At 31.9% G+C, this 22,510-nt stretch overlaps 1 protein-coding gene across 1 annotated transcript in view; it reads right to left on the bottom strand.

The window, feature by feature from the left end:
* MS3_00001676 (uncharacterized protein) overlaps nt 1-22,510 on the bottom strand; it is a 92,461-nt gene that overhangs the window by 1,852 nt on the left and 68,099 nt on the right. Inside the window, exons 17-22 of the mRNA XM_051209146.1 lie at nt 21,337-21,507; nt 19,573-19,713; nt 16,524-16,565; nt 10,097-10,150; nt 5,268-5,486; nt 4,111-4,214 (exon numbers count right to left, since the gene is read on the bottom strand). The gene's annotated coding sequence lies outside the window, so the exon portion shown is untranslated. The remainder of the gene's footprint in view (nt 1-4,110; nt 4,215-5,267; nt 5,487-10,096; nt 10,151-16,523; nt 16,566-19,572; nt 19,714-21,336; nt 21,508-22,510) is intronic.

The raw sequence follows: 22,510 nt of genomic DNA, 5'->3' as shown, positions 1-22,510 counted from the left end.
GACCTTGTCAATTATTCGCTTACCAGTCTTGACTGTTTTTACATGAGCGTATATGTGTGTGCCCTTCTTATCCCATTAATCACATGTCTGTAGCTTTATTTTGTCTGACTATAAATATTTAGTAACGCTTGACTAAAATGGAGTTGCCTTCCCAACCATCTTCCCTGCGTGTCATTTTGCTTTGCTCTGTTTCATTCGCTTCATATACAAAATATATGTATTCAAAATCCCATTCTCGTCATTTGACTTATTTAATTCCGTTATTGACTAACGTGATTTAAGTCGACGATTATATACGAGAATAGGCGATAACAAACATTCGTACGATCTAAATAGGAGTCAGATCCACAGGCCACTAAACATTACATTTGTACAGAATAGGATTTAAATATCGATTTTAATTAGGTAGTTACTGATCAGTGGTGGTGGGAATATATAAATATTTGGACTGAAAAACAACTATTTTGTTTCATAGAAGTTTAGTTTAACATTTGTTATTGTCGTTACTTTTCAATTTCATAGTATTCTTTTTGAATTTGCAGTGACCACTTACCAATTAACCTAATTTTGGTTATGTACATAATGTATGACGCAAACATATTTTACTATTATCCTGTTTTTAGTACTGATTAAATAATATCGAATTATGATGCGGACTAACAATTAAGCAAACATGACGATGACCACTACTCAACTAGTGTAAACACCTTAGTCCTACAGGTGGTCAGTCATGAAACCAGTAGCTCAATGGTAACGTTTAAGAATGTAATTCTACTGCGAAAACCATTTCTTCAAGGATGTGGATACCTCTTGGCAACGATTACCAACTAATAGCTACGAGACACATAACCAGGATTTTCTACTGACTTCCTCCAAACACGTAATATTGAATGCATTCCATACGTATAATTCGGTCAGTAATAACAAAACATTAGAATCCATGTTCACTAATAAAATGAAAGCATAAACTGACCTTTATTTTTTACATCTATTAGATTAGTCATCTAATCTCTCTTTCTCACTCTCTCGATTTATACCTTAATGTAAACTTTTATTATTTTTTTCCAATAGTATCAATATCATGAATGATTTAAGTTTCAAAATGAAATATAATCACAACAAACTGACTAACTGAATACATTCAATCGCATTCTTCATAATAATCCCCCCTTTTTGTCATTGCACTGTGAAGTTAATGTATATTTTACAATAAATAAATAAATATGTACATTAAAAAGAATTCCGTTAGTTGCTTAGATGAAACCCTTCAAAAAAATATCACTATTCATACATTAATTTATTATTGACTAATTCTATTAAGAAAACAGTGAAATGACTTGACAACAATTCCTGTTCATTTTTTCCATTAAAACGTTCTACTTTTTATTCATTTCGTATCGATTAGTCATGTTCATAATGGATTAATTGTTTAAATAGATAGATAAGTTAAATTTGGTTAGTTCTTTATTATTATTAATTTTCTCTCATAATGTCTACATTCATTACTGTCATCGTTTTGTTAAAATATCAGAATTTATGAAGTCTATATTGAATTATACTCCATATAAAAAATTAACTGCAGTTGAAAAGTATGAGTGAAAGCATGAAATAATACAGTGGAATTAAGTGTTGAATTACTTAGTCAATTATGCCAAAAAAACATGATATAAGTTTAATTAGTAACTGGAGATATCAAGTAATTTAAATACTAAAGTGATGATAAATAGTTTGCGTAAATGATAAAGGGAACTATGTGTATGAAATAGCGTAAATCAGTGTTGGTAGACTCATGTTACACTCCTATCTTCTTTTAGTCATCGTGTGTGACTAATGAACAACCGTATAAAATATGATGAAGTTGTCAGAATGACCTACAATCCAACGAATACAGTTGTAATCTTTATGAATCATCCAACTGAATGACAAATGTATGTTTAATGGTGATTAGGTTGTGACGTCCTTAGTGAGATTTATTTATTTTATTTTATTTGAACATATAAATACTGGTACAAGGGGACACCAGATACATATGCGCCACACAAATTTCATTTGATTTGTGTGAGGGCTGTGATACTGCCTCGGTGCCCAAACCGAAGCAGGTGGCTTTCTTAGATGACCGCACCCAGAGTCTTCGACCTAAAGGTCTGGTCCACAAGGTAGTGGGGCATCGTAAGGAGATGCAGCTCCATGGAAGCCGGTGACCAACGATTCGTTCATACGCCATTTGTTCCCTCGGGGTACTGAGACCATGAGCACCATTGGTTTGAAATCAGGGTTTTCCAACTCCCCTAGATGGACTCTCCATATCCACAGGCCCGGTTGAAGAGCCGGATATTCGCTTTTCATCCTCTCAATTTTGTAAACAACACCCCCGCCACGAGAAGGTAGTGAGTAGGACCTCCCTAGCAGAGGCTATATACACGTGGCCATATGAGAACATTTCGAGAGCAAGAGCTGACTCTCCCCACTCTCAGCCGTACCAGGGCATTTGGGGGCTAGTGAGAAGATGTAATGTGTAGAATCAATCGGGTTGATTGTGGTGTAATCATCTACTAATGAAATTGAATAAAGTCAGTAATAACGTAGAACTTTGTACGTACGTACATCAGTTCGAGTTGCCACACCACACTAGCACAGAGATGAAATTGTCGATTCAAATCCCGTAGTCGTAGAGGTATTAAGAGTATAAGGAGTAATCGGAAAGATTAGGGTTTGAAGATGTTATTCAAGGAATATAATCCAGTGAAATAAGTTTGGAAAGAGAAAAAGAAAGGGACATGAAGAAATCAGAAGATTAGAATTTGGGAGAACACAAAGAGTGGATACATCTGCGACATTGCAAACGATTTTGAGCCATGTCATTCAGGGTCTCTAACCATCGGTCGCTATCGTCTCACGGACCCCAACCAGGTAGTCTACACCTACCAACATGACTCAGTCCACTTGTCAGTGACTTCATGGACTTGTGCCATGTTTTGGTCTGGCCGCCCCTACCTTTCTTCCCATCTTCTCCTATACCAATGAATATCGCATGTCGAGGCAGTCGGTCGTTGAGCATACGTAACACGTGTCCCAGCCATCTCAACTGATGAAGTTTCACCACTTCATCAATCGATTTGCCATCCTTACGTAGTACCCGTTTCCTAACAACTGTGTTACTTACTCGATGGTCCCAGGATATACGAGCAATATTTCGAAGACACCTATGATCAAATACTAGTAACCTACGAATATTTTCTACTCTTACCGGCCACGTTTCACTGTCATAAAGTAGGACGGAACGAACTGCTGCACAGTAAACCCGTCCTTTGGTTGATAGACGGATATCTCGCCTATGCCATAAACGACGCAAGTTGGTAAAAGCTAGCCGAGCATTCTGTATCCGTGCTGAGATTTCGTCACACACCAGACCACAAGGGCTGATGAGACTTCCAAGATAAGTGAAGCGGTCGACACACTCAACTACTTCACTCCTTATCATTAGTTCGGGCGTCGATGCAACCCAATCCTGAAGTAACATTTTGCATTTCGAAGGGGAGAATCGCATCCCGAACATGCTTGCATTGTTGCTTAGAGTGGTCAGAAGACTCTGTATTTTGTCAGCATCTTCACCAAATAGAACTATATCATCGGCATATTCCAAGTCAACAAGTGAAGTTTCTGGTAGAAGTTCAACCCTGGAAATTTAGAAGAGGAGAGTGTTATCTCTAAAAGTACGTCAATGACAAAGTTAAACAATAATGGATTATGTTGGAAATAGATTGAAATTGAAAATGTGAATTAATGGATACTGGTTTAGTCATAAAATCGAAAAACCATGTATACGATCCCGTGTACTGTCATGTATGCTCATTTCATAATAATTCTAACCTGTGGTAAAACAGTTATCTACTGTTTTCTGATATTCATTTTTTTTCTCAGTTCATAATAATAATAATAATAATCGTCAATATATATCCAAAAGTTATTTATAAAACCGTTCCACTGATTAACAAATCAATCAACCAATTTCCTTTTAGTAATATGATTAATATAAATGTTACTTTTCATAAAGGCACATAACATATAGTTTGAATAACAAAGAATAAAATTTTCTCATCAAACTCTTACACAATATCATCTGTTATATCAACACCATCAAAATCCAATAATTTCGCTTGTGGCTTTGAACGTCCTTCAACAAGACTCATAAAATCATCAAAGAGAATTTCACCCTATTAAATAGACAAAAACATAAAATGAAGTCAAGTAATAACATGTTGTCACAATAGAAAACACAATTATTTCATATCAGAAAGGAGTTTTGTGGATAGTATAGTAATGTTAATAGTTGAGAGCATGAGTCATTTGAAGCTAGACCACTATGGAATTATTAGGAATAATTATTAATTGATCTATATTAAAATAAGATGGTTAAATAACAATTGTATTACAAATCTCTATCTGGATCATTATCAGAAGAAAGAACAAATGGCCATTAATTTATTAGTCAATGAATTTAAGCATCAGGTTCAGTATAAAAAGAAATGTGATTACAAGATCACATAATTAGGATTAATTAGTTAAATAAGTGATGGTCAATCAAGGATGAGAATGGAAGTAGTCAAATGATTAATGATTAACTAATATGTTAGTGGATCAATAATAATTATGTTAACGATGATTTTGGATATTACAGATGAAGTTTATCAGTGCTTTCAATAGGTATGAGATATCGTACATTTAATATTAATTTGCCAAATGCAACCAACCAAATCACATAATCTGAAAAAGGATATACTTTTTTGACGATTGACCATGAAGATATAGGTATATTTTTCAGGTGTTCCTGAGCTAAAATATATTTTATATGCTTGTGAGTAATATCTTAAAATGTATTATGTACTTTATTTGGAAATAAGGATAAACACAGTCATCCAGTCTTTAATAATGTATACAAATAATCTTGGAAAGTTAGAAACAATTTATATCTCAAAATGACACCAACTGAAAAATATTTTATTCCGTAAACTTCTTAGTCTATACTGTTTATGCTTTGTGACCTACACCTTGTTCTTTTAACCAATAGGTTGGTGCTACTTAATAAATATATCAGAATATAGTGAAAATGAACAAATAGGCATAAAATTATTTATGTGTCCCTTTGATCTGACTAACAAATACTGATGATGGATACAACTAGTACTCAGTTATTTCAATTAAATAGTTATCAAATGAAAGTCACTACATAACCAATGAGATTAAAAAATCAGTCTTAATTAACTCACATATAAATTAACCAAAGGAACACCATATCTATATGTTGGCGGTACAACATAATCCATATTGAACATATCTGTACTGAGTAGTGGATAGAATGCTCTTCCGAGACCTTTAAGATTTGCTGCACGTTGACATGCAAAAATTGAACCAGCATGTGCACCAGTTATTCGATCATTGTATTTCAAATCACCACGTAATGGTTTATTTTGTGCAATTAAATAAAGCTGTAAGTTATAAAAAGATTATTGAAAAGAATGATTATTAGATTATATTATCTACACCCTATTTAATATGCAGTTAATTAGATGATGGTCCAGTCTTATGATAAAGACACTATTTTTGAATTGCCAAATTTTTCGGCAATGTTTCTGCTTTTAATGAGGTGAAATTTACCTCACGAATCTTTTAAATCAAAGGTTCTCTGTTCAAGTCTCAGTATGAACATCAACTCTGGGATGCAGGTGCATCCAACTGACAAGTCTCATCCATGACGAAAAGCTCGTTTTGAGTTTCAGTGCTGTTCACTATACAACCTTAAAAGCCACAGGACTGTTTATACTTAGCTAATGATCTGGAAGTCCTGGAAAATTACCAAATCTAGTGATAATAATTAGTTCATTAGTTTCATTAAATTATAGTTGTACATAAGTAAAGGTCAATATGAAGTCAGCCTTTCAAAAATAAGCATATAATTTAAACAACTAAATAACATTCAACAGGCTGACTTTTTAATACCGATACCTTCCACAAAAGAAGAAAAGAACTAAAGAAAGGAACTTGTAACTAGTCTGTATTTTTGCGATTGAATGAATGTCCAGTCAATTTCATATTGTTATTCAAAACTGATATGTAGTCGATTCCAAAGTTAACATGATAACTTCGTTCGGACAGATGAAAATAAGATATCAGGGATCACAAATCGAATGTTGATGATATTAGGAATTAGTACTATTCGTAAGATAATAATGAATGTCGAATATATCATATTATTATGCAAATTGTGTAGCAATTTAAAAAGACAGTTTCTGTTACATACTGTGACTAAGTTTTATTATTAAATACTGACAAGCGAAATATATCACTGATAATTTTATGGCTGTAATCAAAACGAACATTCTGGAAGTTCTGATGAGAAGTTGTTACGTGTGAACTCAGTCAAATCAAAAGATCAACATATATTCATCATGGTACTGGATGTTAGTCACGACATATCAAAAATTTCTTGAAGTTAAAAATGTTAAGTAATAGTTTTCTTTATGTATTCTGAAGATAAATTCTGTGATCCTAGGTGCGATTTTGTGTATGAATTTATAATTTTTTTCACTAAACTCTGATTTTCGTTGGTTGTTCAGCTGGTATCAGTCTATGGCTAAAACTAGCCTCATATTGAATAAATCTTCTCTAATCATGTATCTAAATTACTTGTCGTATGTTCTGATTAGAATATAATTCGCATATTATGTATCATATTAGGACAGTTATTAATGAAATTCGGTTCAGTGTTTAATGATTCTTAAGTACACACCAATATGTTAAATGTGAAATCCAGATTGTTTAACAATTAAACGAACTAATAATCAAAGTAGAATATTTATTCAAAGAAGTGATTCCGATCTGTCTGATGGTCAACAAATAGACAAACAAATCAATCTAATTACCATCGTCACTGTCCGAAACTTCTACTAATGTATTTTAACTACTGACAAGTAGCATATAATATTCCTACAATAGAATGACAAGTTTGTTCTTGGGAGATATACTTTTAATAGTGCACTAAGAAATCGAAAATATTTCCAGAGTATAGACTTAACATTCATCTGATAATTTATAGTTGACACATGGCAAATTTAAGAAATTTCTGCTTAGTAAAAGATAAAAGCTATGAAAATAAAACTCAACTGAGGAAGTCAATTAACACAATGGCTCTGACAGATAAACGAACTGATTTAAGTGTGATAAACCAACCAATAGTTCAAATAACTATCCACAAACATATGCAAAAAAAACTTGATTATAGAAATGCTGACATACATGCACATCATTAGAAAACATAACAGGTACATTTTGATTACTTTAAATCAATTCACTAACAATTATCATTAAAAATCCTGAATTTACACAAGTCTATGTGACACAGTCATTTGGTCATTTTAAGAAATAGACTATAATAAATGACAACATTATTAATGTTTAAATTAGATCTATTTATCCTGTGAAGTATTTAAACTTGTCACAACATTCCAAGTTTGGTTCATCCATTATATACAACATTATATAACAGATAATAAAGTGTCATTCTTGTCAAAATTATTAGTTATGTTTATATATTAAGTAAAATTATAGTTTTTACGCTAACCAGTATGTGAATTGTAACATCAATGATATAAGTTTTGATTTTTATTTCAACTTGGCTATTAAGTTAAGCGACTATATTTGATATTTTGAATAGTAAGAGGGATTTATAAAATGTACTGGTTAATACCAACAATACCTTGTTGGTATTTTATATTATTTATAAAATTTGTCAAATTTTCCCAATTATCCAACATTGTAATTTATAAAAAAATGGTTTAATTTGAAGATCATATAATTAGTTATACATGAAAATTGTTCTATCTTGACCTATTCACAGATTTCATATTCATGTAAAAAACTTAGGAAGAAAAATATCTAAACGTTTAATTCAAAGGAAAGTAAGATCTGGTTTTGAAATTTGAACTTTAAGTATGGAATACTTTCGATTGCGTCATATTCAATATTCAACTTGTGAATTTATATATATATGTTCCAGGGGCATCTAGTTAATGAGTTCTAAGAAGTTATAAACCGATATTCATAACCTTTAGTTGTTTCCTGTTTTAATAGTTCCATATTAAAATAATTTCTCACTCCATTTCTGCATGATATGAATTTACATATTACATGTGTGAACCTTTTAATCCATGGAAGTCATTTTACTAGCTTGTTTAATCAGTATTATTGATTTTCTAATTTTTTATATTTTATTTTCTTAGTTTACTAACATTTGATTGTTTTGTTCGGGTTGATTTTTGATTATTATCGACATCTAAGTTGGATAACCACTAAAAACCTGAGAGCACCAAACCGCTGTTTCGTCCTAGTGTGGGACTCCCCACCACTGCGGACACATGAAACCCCAACTGGCAATCGAACCCAGGATTTTCGGTTTAACGAGCAAATGCTTAATCTCCTGTACACCACTGTATACTGGCTGAGTAGTCTAAAGATTAAGCATTCATGTTTTTATTATCGGTTGAAGCACAGTAAGTGTGCACTACTAAGAAGACCATCACTTAGACGAGACAGCCATTCAGTGATCCCAGTTTTTCATTGTTTATCTAATTTAGATCGGTTCGTGATGTCAATAAAACTCCACAATCTACACAGCCGTATATTGATGTTTATAATTTTATTTTGTTACTTTTTGTAACGATTAGTAGAGTTTCGAATATTTTTCGACTACACACGAAATTCAACATGAGTTGCATTAGTATCAAACTGTTTACAGTAACCGGAGCAGATTTTAGTTTACTAATAGTTATTGTATACGATTTATCATGACATTAGTTCGGACGTTAACCAATGAGAGTAAATACCGCACATATTTATCTGACTTATATATATTTTATTTTCACGAACTGTATTTTATTTTTTAGATTTCATAGTTTAAAGTTTCTTCGTATTCTAGTCCAAGGATTTAATGTCATATCTCTTCCATATAACTTAATTTACCATCAGGAAAATGTTTCATTAATCAATTTTTCGAGTCATTTATATAGTTAGGGTTAAAGCTCCATATTTTTAAAGATTTTCAAAAGATTACTACAACTTAACTTCATAATTACATTGAAGATAATAAATTGGTTGTTGCCTAAAAATCATTCGTTAGTACATATAAAAAATGACAACACTTGGAAGTAGACTGATTAAATAGTTTGTCTACAAGATATAGTTGGATTTTTAGCTTAATTTCTATTAATATAACCCTTTCGTCATTTAATTGACTGGTTTATAGAAATTAATTAAATTTGAAAATAATCATCATTATAGTAATCCATAAGTATCATGTTCGCTTTTAGACAACAAAGCGTAACAAATTCCATCCATTGTGTGAGTCATGGATTAACATTGATGAATAATTCGACACTAGAACAAAACAACTAACCAATAATTCCGAACTTTAAACAGTTGTCCAACTAGTTTTTCATCTATGACAAAAACTATTCTCACATTTAATAAATCTATAATCATTGATCTCCCCCATGGCACTGTTATATCCCGATAAGCATAATCAATGGTAACTGTTGGAATCTATTTCTGGACTAATAATATACATATATTTTTATTGTATAATTGTTAAGTAACTAAACTATTTATATTCGTGTTCCTCTTATCATAAGCTTTATTTTGACATATACACTATTATTATACGATTTACCATTCTTGAGTTATGCCAGTCTATTAATTACTGTCTCTCACACTCACAGTCACTTTTGGCTAAATCTTGTACAGATGTTATTTTCTATTTTATGGTACGATATAGTCTGTTTGGTTTGTATATAAACCCAGTATGTTTGAAATACATGGTTCAAATCGCAGAGGCTGAGATTAACGTTCTGGAGTTAACAGGCTGGGCTAGGCGGGAACACGGATCGATAGAGACTCTAGACTGCTCGTATGGGTTTATGCGTCACTGGTTCGGTCGATAAATCAATGTTCATTAATTGGCGGTATCATTACGTTATATATTAGTAGGACATAAGGCCGCAAGTTATAACAGGCACCTTCTGTGAAACACATTTATGAAACTCACCTTTTTCCCTTTATGAACTGGATAATATTGTGGTTCAAATACAGGAGCTGGTGTCTAGATACAACAATTAAAAAAAACAAATAAAAGTGATGAGCAACTAATGTTCACTTTCAATGTAAAAAGTGAATTTAATTATATTGCAGTGGCTTAATTCATAACCAGTTGTAACAAAGCTATACTGATATGTAACTATTATAAACCAGTATAATTCAATTAAAGTACGGGATGGTTGTTTATCTAGCCGATTTTTAAATTCCTATCCATTTACTAATCACCATGAATGGATCTTGACAGTGGACAAAAATTTCATATTGACTACGGTTTCTTTTTTAAAAAAATAATAAAACAGTACTACTATGTTAGATTAAAATATTTCCTTAAATGTCCTGGACCACTGTTTACTAACAATATGTATATTGTAGAATAGGTTGACGAATTATTAAAATAGATCTCTAGTAATTATGATAGTGAACTCATTAAATAATTTATTTCATAAAAAAAATTTGAACAAGGCGTTTAACTTCATTGCAGCTATTAAATAAAAAAAATACCGATTGTAACTCTAACAGCATTATCATCGTGATGAACCATATCATATTTAATAAATATAATTATGAACTTCGCATAAAAATGCTATTTGTCAAGACTATGAATACAATAGTTCACTTGGTAAAGGAAAGCGGAACAAAGAGAGAAGTAAAACTGAACATGAAGAATTTATATTATATTAAACAGAATTCTCCAAATGATCAACACAGCTTCAAATTCTATAATGAAATAGATATTGTATTTTGTTTAACAATCCTAAATTCACATTCTTTAAACAGTGTACTTTACCCTTAACCTGGCCATTTTTCAGATTACTAATTTGGATAATATAATTGTAGAACCTGAAGAGAATTTATCGACAAGAATATTCTTCGTTCAAATAGATATGTGTCATTTTGAATATCCGGTCAATAATTAGATTTGGCTACATTGAATTGGCAGTAATTGATGTTCAGTAATCAACAATTTGATGTACGTATAAAATTGAGAATATAAATGACTTAATTAAGTTACATTAAAGACATAACTAACCACCGAGTTATTTATTTGTTTTATTCTTGTCACCTTTATTCTTAGAGTTGTTTTTATGATTTACCATTTCTTGATATCGATTTACAGAATCAAACTGACTGACTAACATAAGTTAGGATATTCAGCTCACATAACAGAAAACATAATTTTAATTTAATCATGGTTAACAAACGATTAGACATCCGTACTAAACTATAGTCCAGTCACTTCTCAAGTGAATAACATCGGAAATGACGTTTTCGTTTTTTTTCATTTACATTTTATACTTTCCTTTTTTAAACTCATTACTTTTCATTGCACGTTCACTTCTAGATAAAATTCTGACCTTAAAAACCTCAGCTTCGCTAACGAAACCTTTTTTCATACTTGTTACTGAAACAAGGTGCTCTACTGCGGTGTCTGATTCAGAATTAATTATTCAGAACTACAATCTCTATCTCTGTAATAGAGAAACTAAACGTTGGAGTGGCTGTTTTATATATGCCTTTGATAAATAAAGTTGAAGACAGTATCTTGAGTAGTTTGCTTGAATTGGTCTGGATGTCAGTCAACACTCCGAATCACAGCCTACTCATGGAATGTATATACAGAGCCCCTGACAATTCGGATAATGTGAATGATCTTATTACTGATGCGTCTGCTCTAAATTCCAATACGAAGGTTATTGCAAGAAATTTCAATTACCTTGGAATAAACTAGAATACCAGTGGTGGTCAGTCATGTAATCATGAAGTCTTAGCAACAATTAACATGCAATACTGGTCCTGATGGGTTTGTACCCCAACAAGGCATGACAGTATACTTGATCTAATATTCTGTAGATATACCATCTCACTATCTATACAAGTATATAATGAATTTGAAATCAGTGACCATAAAATAGTAGTTGATGCTTCCCGTATCTATCCCTCTTATAACCGTTCCATACAAAAAACTAGTCAATACATGACCTGGCTTCCAACATGGTTATTCACCAGCGTCTTATGGTCAGACTCTCATCTTACGGGATCAAAAACCCTCTACTTGCTTGGTTAAATTCTTTATTCGGTCACCGACACCAAATGGTCCAAATTAATTCCTCCTCATCGGACGATATCCTGGTCAAAAGTGGTGTAATATAAGGTAGTGTCTTAGGTTCTTTGCTTTTTTTAGTTTATATAAATGATATTTCAGATCGCTTCTGTATGGGTAGGTCTCTTTTATATGCAGATGGTTTTAAAGTAGTGTATTCATTTTCTCCTCATAAGCTGAACAATATGCGAAATCTTATCAGTATGTACCTCAACAAGGCAGCAGAGTAGTGCTCAAAATGGCAATAGGAGCTTAACACGACAGAATTTTGATGGATATGCTTCGTTAATACTTCATTTAACTTAGATCTTACTATAGATGGTAAGGTGTTATCTAAGCTACATACGATAATGGACTAAGGATTTAGGTACATCCGCAATTTATCCTTCACAGAATGGATATCGAAATGGAACTTCAAGTCCCAACGTCTTATGAGTTGCATAATGTGTGAAAAATGTACTGTCTAAACAACTTTTGAACTAGAACACTTTAAGCAATCTAATATCTCACTTGTCTTCTATATTTAAGATTACTATCTATATCAAGTTCATCATGTATGTAAACTGGCATGAATTCTGTAGTTTTTATTTTCAGAATTTATTATTATCATTATTATCAGAATGGGGGATTCCGTTCCTTTCCTACTTTGAACATAATAAATCAATGTACATTAGTTAGTATCAAATTGTCCATTAAGCGACACTATTTCCAATATACAAAATTAATGATTGATCGGTTAATCAACAAGTTTCAGATGACTTGATGCTAATTCTTTAAAATCACAAATTGAAAATAGGAATTTTAACATTTAAACTAATCAATGTGATCCCTCACCTACACAGAATTTTAGTTACAATAATGTACATTTAATACCAATTACATTCAAATTCAATAAACTATTTTATTTTTTAATTCACTTGATATTGTTTTACTTGAATCTTCCCATTGATGTTTTAGGACTGAAATTGATCAGTCTCCTATTGGCATATGTGCATACTGTGCGTATGCCTCGATATTGCCTTAATTTACAAGCATTATAAGCAAAGATGGATAGTGGCTAGCAGTGGAATCTAGGACGCGCGTTTCCTCCTGTTTGGGACTCGTCAGCTGGATGTACCTGCATCTCAGAGTTGATGTTCACTCTGGGACTCGAACTCAGTACCGTTCGCTTCAAACGCCATCGCGTTATCCACTTATTTTTTTCATTATTTTTGTTAAGCTGACTTATTTATTTTAAAAAATAAAACACAATAAAAGATTCAGACAGTTTCTTATTGATAAACGGAATACACCCATTAAGACATTAAATAAGAAAGATTAGTTCAGCGAAGAGTTCTATTTCCGGCGAATTCATTTTCAAAGCTGTACAATCACAAATATACTTACTTATTTTTACAGGATGATAATAATACTGATAATAAACTTTTTATATATGGTGACAGTGAGGTTAAATAAATAAAAGTATTAAAGAAACTTTTAAAACAAGGGAAGTTTAATAATCGTTTGATTGTTAATGGCTTAAGTATTCATCAAAAAATAGATAGGGAAATTATCATTGGGAGAGGATAGCTCAGCATGATAAGATAAAGTGTTGAAACGGAGATGAAATGTAATCGGTTGGTTGACAAATAAAAACACTGGATTGACTTTTTAATTATGTTCTTGGATTTCTATTAAATGGATCAACATATTAAAACTAAAATTGGAATGTATTCATCTTAATGTTCATTCAAATAAGATTTCGTCCCATAATAGCCTCAAATGATAAATGTGAGCAACGAACTAATTAGGTCTAAGATAGCTACTCTTTGATTTTTGTGAGAATTTCAAATGTAATTTCAGTTAACTGATATCTTATAATGAGTCTAATAAAATTAACTTTTATCCAGTTCTTAAGGCACTTAAAATCGATAATCATAAGTCTTTTGTGCAACCGTATAATATGAGATGGTGTCAAACTATAGTTACAAAAAACACTTGAACCTTCGATGACTGTTGTCAAGATTTCCAAATGTTCTGACGTGACTCACGTCAAAACACTTGAACCTTCTGATCCAGATCGTAACTGGGATGTAAATTACTTGTTGAGTATAGTTCGTATGACATAGGGTATAGTCAAGAGTGTTTATGGTGTATCTTAAGGTTCTCCATATAGGCTGGCTTCACCAATACAAATAACTTGTATTGAGGTGAGTAAACTAATGTCTAACCTGTGACATTTCACTAATCACTTTAAGATCATCTATCCATCGTAATTTTATTAACTTTCTATCCAAATCCCATCATAACCAACCATCTTTTTTTATTTATTGAATACATATAAAAACTAGTACGAAATAAATATGTCCCACAAATTAAATGGAATTGTGAAGAGATAGAGAAAAAAGTATAGTCGAAAGCAGAAAAGTGAATAAAAATGAGTTCACGAGGGCAGTGTAGATAGGAGAAACAGTTCAGATAAAATACAGCCAAAGAGAATTCTTTCAGATAAGTGAGTTCCTGTCACTTTTAAAATTAAGAATTTAAAACCATACAGTAAGACCACCATTATCTACTGTTTTGAGCCATATCTAATAACGTCTCAAGCCGCTGAGCTGGATCATTTGAAGGATCCCAGCCAATGATCTGTGATGGGCTGGCAAAGAGCAGCCCTATACAGCTCTCCTTAATACCACAGCCATATCATAAACTGAACACGTCTCTTTTTCAAACCCGTCCTAGACTCGGAAATTAATATTGAGGTCTTTGGGACGAAATTTGTGAAATATGTACAAACCGAGGAAATTTGTGTTTTCAGATAATGAAACCAGTCGAATTATGATCACTGAGCCCGAACGCACAACGTCATTCCCCAGCATTACTAACATGATGTTGCTGTTGAATATTAGTAATCCCTCAGAGTTAACGTTGATCAAACATAGACAGTCGCCACACATCGTCAACTCAGAGACAAACATAGTGCAGAACTGCTTTCAGAGTCGTGAATTCAATCTTTTTCACCCAGGCTAACATCATTACAGCACTAAAGATTCCATAAGAAATTCAGGCTTTCACTATACGTAAATTGATCTCATTAGTCAGGGCAAAGCCAACGCTCAAAAGACTTTTCAGACACATGAAATTTCGATTACTTTCGATAGCTCGTTACAAAGAGTGAGTGTAGGCATATGCATTTAAAAAATGCACAGTACATGACATGTCAACGGACATTGATTCCCAACCAATTGTGCGGGATTCGCTTAGTTTGAGTGTCACTACACAGAAACGCAATAGCATACACATTCTCGGGATTAAAAAATCTACCTTCATCACCATTACCTACTTCATTATTCCTGTTTTAGCAATTTAATCGATAGCAAAATTGAAGAGGAATGTTGAGATTGGACTACTCTACTTAAAACAACTTTTGGAATTATACAATGGAGAGAGGTGGTTGTATGCTCTCACTTTGTCTGAACTAGTCTTTGTATGATTTCTGAACTGGTAACAAGACTTAAATCAAGCATGTCATATAATTAGTTGATATTAACTAATAAGCGCGTCTATTTGAACGAGTATTTTAAGTATAATCTATAACTTTTAAAAATATCCAAGATACTATATCATGCAAACTGATTTAATTTAGATGATTAACATTCGTTGCTTAGGTTACAAAACTTTCCAGACTTTACTATCATATTTCTTATTTGAATTGGAAAAGGACCACCATTTGCTGAAATGTAATTCCTTAGTTTCAGCAAAAGAAAAATAATCACACATTATGAAGTCAGATTTAACTCAGTCACCTACTTGCTGTCACTTTATGTTAACACCGTCCCCAGCAAGTTTAACTAATTTGAATAACATCAACAGTATATCACTGTGTCACATGATACACGCATTTTGGTAGACCTGATTGATATATTTTGGTAATTACTGCTTTGTTGTTCCGTGCTCTCTGTTTTCGTTTTGATTTCTCTAGTTGTAGATAATTATCATTAATTCGATCTGGCACACGAAATGACCCTAATTACACCGTTCATAAATCAACAGGCTATCCATTTAAGAAATATTAAAAATTCCCGGCTGATGTATTGGATCGCTGTAATACATGTACTACCTAAGCAATTACTGAACTAGTATACTTAAAACTTTCTTCTATCACATGTTTGTTCTGTACATCTAATGTTACTATTTATATCAAGTTGATCATGCCTGTAAACTGGCGTGAATTCTGTAATTATTATTTTCAGAATATATAAATTATTATGAAATATAATATTCATCGATAACTTACTGGTTTTGGAATTGGTAAATTAATTGCATCTGCTTTCGACAGCTAGAAAAGAGAAAATTAAAATGAAAAAGCCATACAAATACATATTTTTATTGTTAAAATTTGATTTAATTTATTCAGTGAGAATAACATTTAAGGAATGGAGCAAAATAAGACTATAAAAGCTTTTTCATTTTTATTTATCCAACATAGACTAAACCACGATTATTATCTGGGATTATTTGACTAACTTTTTTTTATACCCTCTTAAGATAACGAATAAATGTTAATCTTTCATAGCTGCTCTAAAGTAATCATGCATAAAGAAGCACAATGGCTTAAATTTTGAGTAGATCGATGATCATCAGTTACAAGTAATTGAAACGGTAAGAGATGTTACCAATGCTTTGAGATTCTAACCAGGCATACATTATTTTTTTTGGATAAAAAGTATATTACCAGTGAATTATATTGGAAGCTTATATTTTCTTACTGCAAAAATATATGTTTTGTGATATTTGTGTACAGTCCTAAATGTAAATTATCTTTTAGCTCATGAATTGTTGAAACATCTCTTATCTTTCATTAATTATGATCAATTAATTAAAAATTTGTTACTAAGCTTCATGTAAAGAAATGTACAATTAATTGATCCCTGAGTAGTGACCTATATCATGTTTGTCTGGTTCATTGATGCTGACTGAATCCTATTGATCTGGTTGTAAACACTTCATTATTACAAAGGAGTTCAGACGCGGCTCAAATGACTCGTCGGCAATTTCTACAACCGTAAAGATGAATGACCCAGGTTTAAATCTTACAGTAAACATCAGCTCCCTCAAGGTTCCAGGTATACCTTGATAACGAGTACCAATCAGCATGAAATGTGGGTCGAGCATAGTATCTTCGACTATTTTCAACCTACTTATACCTGTTACTCCCAGTGTAGTGTAGGTCACCGACCAACATTCCCCAACTCACTCTACCCCGGGCCTTCCTTCCTAGTTCTATCCAATATTTGTTCATTCTTCTCATGTCTGTCTCCATTTCTTGGCGTAATGTGTTCTTTGGTCTTCCTCACCTCTTTCGGCCTTGAGGATTCCAAGTGAGGGCTTGCCTTGTGACGCAGTTGGGTGCTTTCTTCAATGCGTGTCTCACCCACTTCCAGTGCTTCTTCCTGATTTCTTCTCCCTTTGGAATCTGGTTTGTTCTTCCTCACAGTAGGTTGTTGCTGATAGTTCTGGCCAACGGATCAAAAATATTTTGCTCAGACAACTGTAATAAACACTTGTATCTTCTGGATGATGGTTTTCGTAGTTTTCCAAGTTTCCGTCCCATACAGCAGGACTGTCTTGACATTTGTATTGAAAATTCTGACTTTGGTGTTGGTTGAAAGTTGTTTTGAGTTCCAGATGTTCTTCAATTGATTTGCCGATTCGTACCTTCACATCTGCACCATGTTCACTGTGTTCAACAATGATGCTGATAAGATATGTAAAGGCTTTTACATCCTCCAAAGCTTCTCCGTCAAGTGTGATTTGATTTGTGTTGTATCGGAAAATCTTGCTATTCACTTTGTGTGTGTACTATCTTCAACCATCTAATATATAAAGTGATTACTCTGTACAGAGCTATAACATATTTTTCTGAGTTGTGATCCAAACTGATGAAGGTACTTTTGAGTAGTCTCCTGGCTTTTTGATATTTTGTCTGGAAATTCAGCTACTTGGTGTATTGACTACTTTGTCAGTTTAGGTATTTTCCATAGAATCGGTAAATGAAAATCAAATGGTCTTTGTAGATTAACATATATCCTTATCAATACTACTTAAGTTTAAAATTTATGGAGAGCTAATAATTAAAGTAAAGTGTATCGATAAGTAATTCTTCAAAGTTATTTAGTAGTCAATACACTCATTGAAATCATAGTATGTTAACTTTTTCTTTAGGCCGGTTTTGTGACTCGGTAAATAATATTGTTATAAGATTTTACCAGTTTTCAATCAAACAACCAAAATAACCACTATGTTACAACCTATATTAGTGTGAGTAAGATTGCAGAGACAAGTAGTAGTCCGTTAGCTAATAAATAAATTTGGTCAACCAATTAGGTAACGTTCATAAGGTTATTTATTGGGCGTTTGGTAAAAATAATCTTATGTCAAATTCAGTCAGAACGAAGTATAATGCAAAGATAATTTTAAAAAAATATTCACTCAATATGTTTCTTCCATAAATACTTATATAGTACTTGAAGTTATAGTGGATAGTAGTACCGGTGAGATTTACTGATATAATATGATAACAACAACATACATAAATAGTTAAGGAAGTAATAAAACAATAGACTGATTAACAGATGACATATTTTCAATTAGATGACAAGAATAATTTTCTCAATAAACATTATCATTATCTCAAATACAATATTATGAAATTGTAATTTATAAGAAAATTCAAAGAATCACACAAGTGTCAATGTTGAGGTTGGACTTGTTAATTTGAAATAAATTAAGTATTTGATAGAAAGTTAGTAATAAATATATTACTGTTATATTTACTCTGAAGACGTGGCTTATATTAAGTTACGAAACACCAGAAATATAACTTTCCTACTCATTGGGATATAACAAAAATATGCTTTTTATTATATAAATGATTGTTCAAAGCACAGACTACTTATCGTTAAAACTGAATGGTAGAATTGTTTGACTGTTTCTTTTTTATCAGAATGGGTTTTGTGGAGATTTTAGAAATTTCACTGGTTGAAATCATGAGGAGTTCCACACTAGGACGAAACGGCTGTCGAGTTCTTCCAGGTTTTCCATGGTGGTCTAGCTTCAAATGACTCATGAATTAAACCAGTGATGTTTATTTTTTGTTTTCTTTTAAGACATTCAAGTGATTAGTACAATTCGTATTTCTTTTTTTTAATATCATTAATAAAACTTGGAATGAATTGTTAAATTACAGTAATTAATGGGTTTTATAAATAATAATGGTAATAATTAACATTCATACAGTCTAAAATGTATACACTTAAATTTTCGAATCAAATAAATAAACTTGCCAAATTTATAATACGCCATGTATTAGTTTGTTCTATTGTTTTTAAGTAGAATGTATCCGCTTCTTTAATATAAGCCATTGTACCAACAGGGAAAGTATGTGATACTTTGCTTAAATCCATTTCAGTATTCAAGACCATTGCCTTTTTATCATGAAAATTTAAATAAAAATAGATTGTTGAATAGTAATAATGATTATTTTGATTAATAAAATGATATCAGATAATTTATCCTCTAGAGAATTAAAAGTATACCCATAAATAAATAAACAATTGTCATTCCTTTATATATACAGGTAATCTTCTCAATGCTTCGGATAAGAAACTATTGATTGTATTCATTACCGAATGTAATTGTATTTATTTAATGAAAAGGTAGTTTTATCAATAATCCAGGTAAAACAATGTTGTCGTGTAAGTATTTTGTGTTTGACATGAAGTGAGACAATCAGAGATAATATTGTTAAACTATTCAACTTGTAACTAAGTAATTTTAAGGTCAAAATAACAAAAATAGTCGATAAACTTCTTAATATAATTAGTAAGAGACAATTTTAATACGTAATAATAATTAGAAACTGTTCAGATTTCATCTATCAACAGTACCACTGGAAATGTCATCGCTACGAGTTATGAATGATAGCTTCTCAGGCATGAACATAGTATAATCTGGAGAAGATAATCATCAGACTAACTTACTGTTCAGTATGTCAATATAATGAAGACAAATTAACAAGATTAAAAGAAAGGATGTTGAAATGATGGTGATAATAATACTGTGAAACTGAACATAGAGAATATAATTCAAACGAAATGTCATGTGCATCTATTCCAACGCCTTCAGCCTGATTTATTTTTAGGCGAGGAATGTAATATGACAGGATCAAAAGAATAAAATCCAGCATGAAACTCGATCAGTGTGATGGTGCTTATATGTTAATTTGACCGCTCGACCCATCGTTTACATTGTAGCCTTCAATCTAAAATATTCATCTTCCCAACAATTTTATCACCTATGAAGACAAGTTTCATAAAGATATGCTCATTTCCATTTGTTTTAAACACACAGATTTTGCAGACAGTCAGTACCATAGATATAACTGTCAGTTGTGGTTAATTCCAGCAGTTCTCACATTTCAGTATAATTTTTGTGGATTTTTGAATAACGTTTTAAATAAACATTTTTTGTAATTTATCTGATGGCAACTATTAAATTTTAAGTAAAGATTACTTCAGATGATATTTTGATGAATAATTCTATTAATTTTTCATTGCTATTGTTACTTTAAAATACGAAGATTTAGAATGTGAAGCATTTTATTCTGTTCAATCTATATAGTTGATCTTCTATTGAAGTATATATTTTATCATGAAAATTCAACATATAGAAAACGTGTTTATTTCCTATTTTAGGCAGTAGATGTTTTATTAACTTATCTAACGTACAATTTTATATAACTAATTATCAATTCATCAATATCTGTCTTAAATTATTCATAAGAATTTACCAATTCTAGTCGACTAACAAAAATTTCAAGCGATCAAGCAAGATTCATTACTCAATCAATTGAACATTATGTCATTCACCAACGGATTGACAGCTAATTTCTTTTTATGTTATTCATATTTTATTTTAATTCCATTTATCATTGTTATACACGTATATTTTAGTGTAAATACCAAAGATAATTATTCATATTTAATGAATGGAAGTATTCTTAAGAATAATTATAAATAATAGAATCAATAAAACAAACTATAACTTACACCATAACCTGAAATTTCACCATTATTATTACTATTAGTATTATGATTATTTTTTGAATTATTTAATTCATTATTTGAATATTTTTTCGGTGAAGAATTATCTGCTGCATCACTTAAACATGAACATTCACCTGGATCACCTTTTGGACCACGAAATTGTTTTTGAATTTCCTTTTTGAAAAGAACAGAGAAAGAAAGACAATTCAATAGTGAAAGAGGTAACATGAAAAAATAAATAAAACAAAGAAATAAAAGGAAAATTATGAGTTATAAGTCATATGTTTATTTGGGCAATCTACTTAAAAATGCATATATGGTAATGAAAACGAATTAATTGCAGTTTTGAATATCAACAGTTCAGAGGGTAATTAAGGACTTTCATTAGTATTGGATGTATTAGTGGATGTCCAGACTTAGTATCTCAAAGGATAATGCAATGAGTTTTCGAGTCGAAAAATACTATGTCTGAGTCTGAGTGTGAGCATCAACGTTATTAATTTTAGACAGAATGTAACAAGTTTCATGGGTTCCGCTATTAGCCTTCTACCATATATATCATAAAATGTATGAGATTATTTATAGAAAATTCGGTTGTCAGGTTTTGTGAACACATATGCATCTCCTAACGTTGTTCCAATGACTTGTGGATTAGACCTCTAGGTCAAAGTCTCGGGGAGTGGCTACCTAAGAAAACCACCTGTTGCAGTTTGGGTGCCTAGGCAGTACCCCAGCCCTCACATAAATCAAATGATGAAGTGTGGCACAAATATACTAGATGTCTCCTTGTACTGATGTTTATGTGTTTGAGTAAATAAATAAGATCACTACTGAAAACCTGGAAGGACTGGACACTAACGACTAACTTTAAAATGTAGGTCCTGGAGTTTTAGTGAAAAGCCGTGACCGATGGAGTCCAATCCATGTTAAGTAAGAAACAGATTAAGATTGTGGATTGACTGAAGTTGGACATTAACATCATTGGATACCGGCTTAGTGGTCTATAGGTTAAACATTCACGCGGGCAACCGAAGGTCCAAAGTTCGGGTCCCGCATGCACGATTGTGGATGCGCATAGATTTCAACGGTAGTACTTTTTTCATAGCTATCACTACCTGAACGTCGGAAGCGAACCTGTCTAGTCAAAAGCATACAATTATCGATCTTGCCCTTGTAT

Source organism: Schistosoma haematobium, chromosome 1 (genome assembly GCF_000699445.3).
Source record: "Schistosoma haematobium chromosome 1, whole genome shotgun sequence".
In the NCBI taxonomy this organism is placed as follows: Eukaryota; Metazoa; Platyhelminthes; class Trematoda; order Strigeidida; family Schistosomatidae; genus Schistosoma; species Schistosoma haematobium.
The sequence above is the reverse complement of the archived record's forward strand: the minus strand, read 5'-3'. Positions and strand labels throughout refer to the sequence as shown.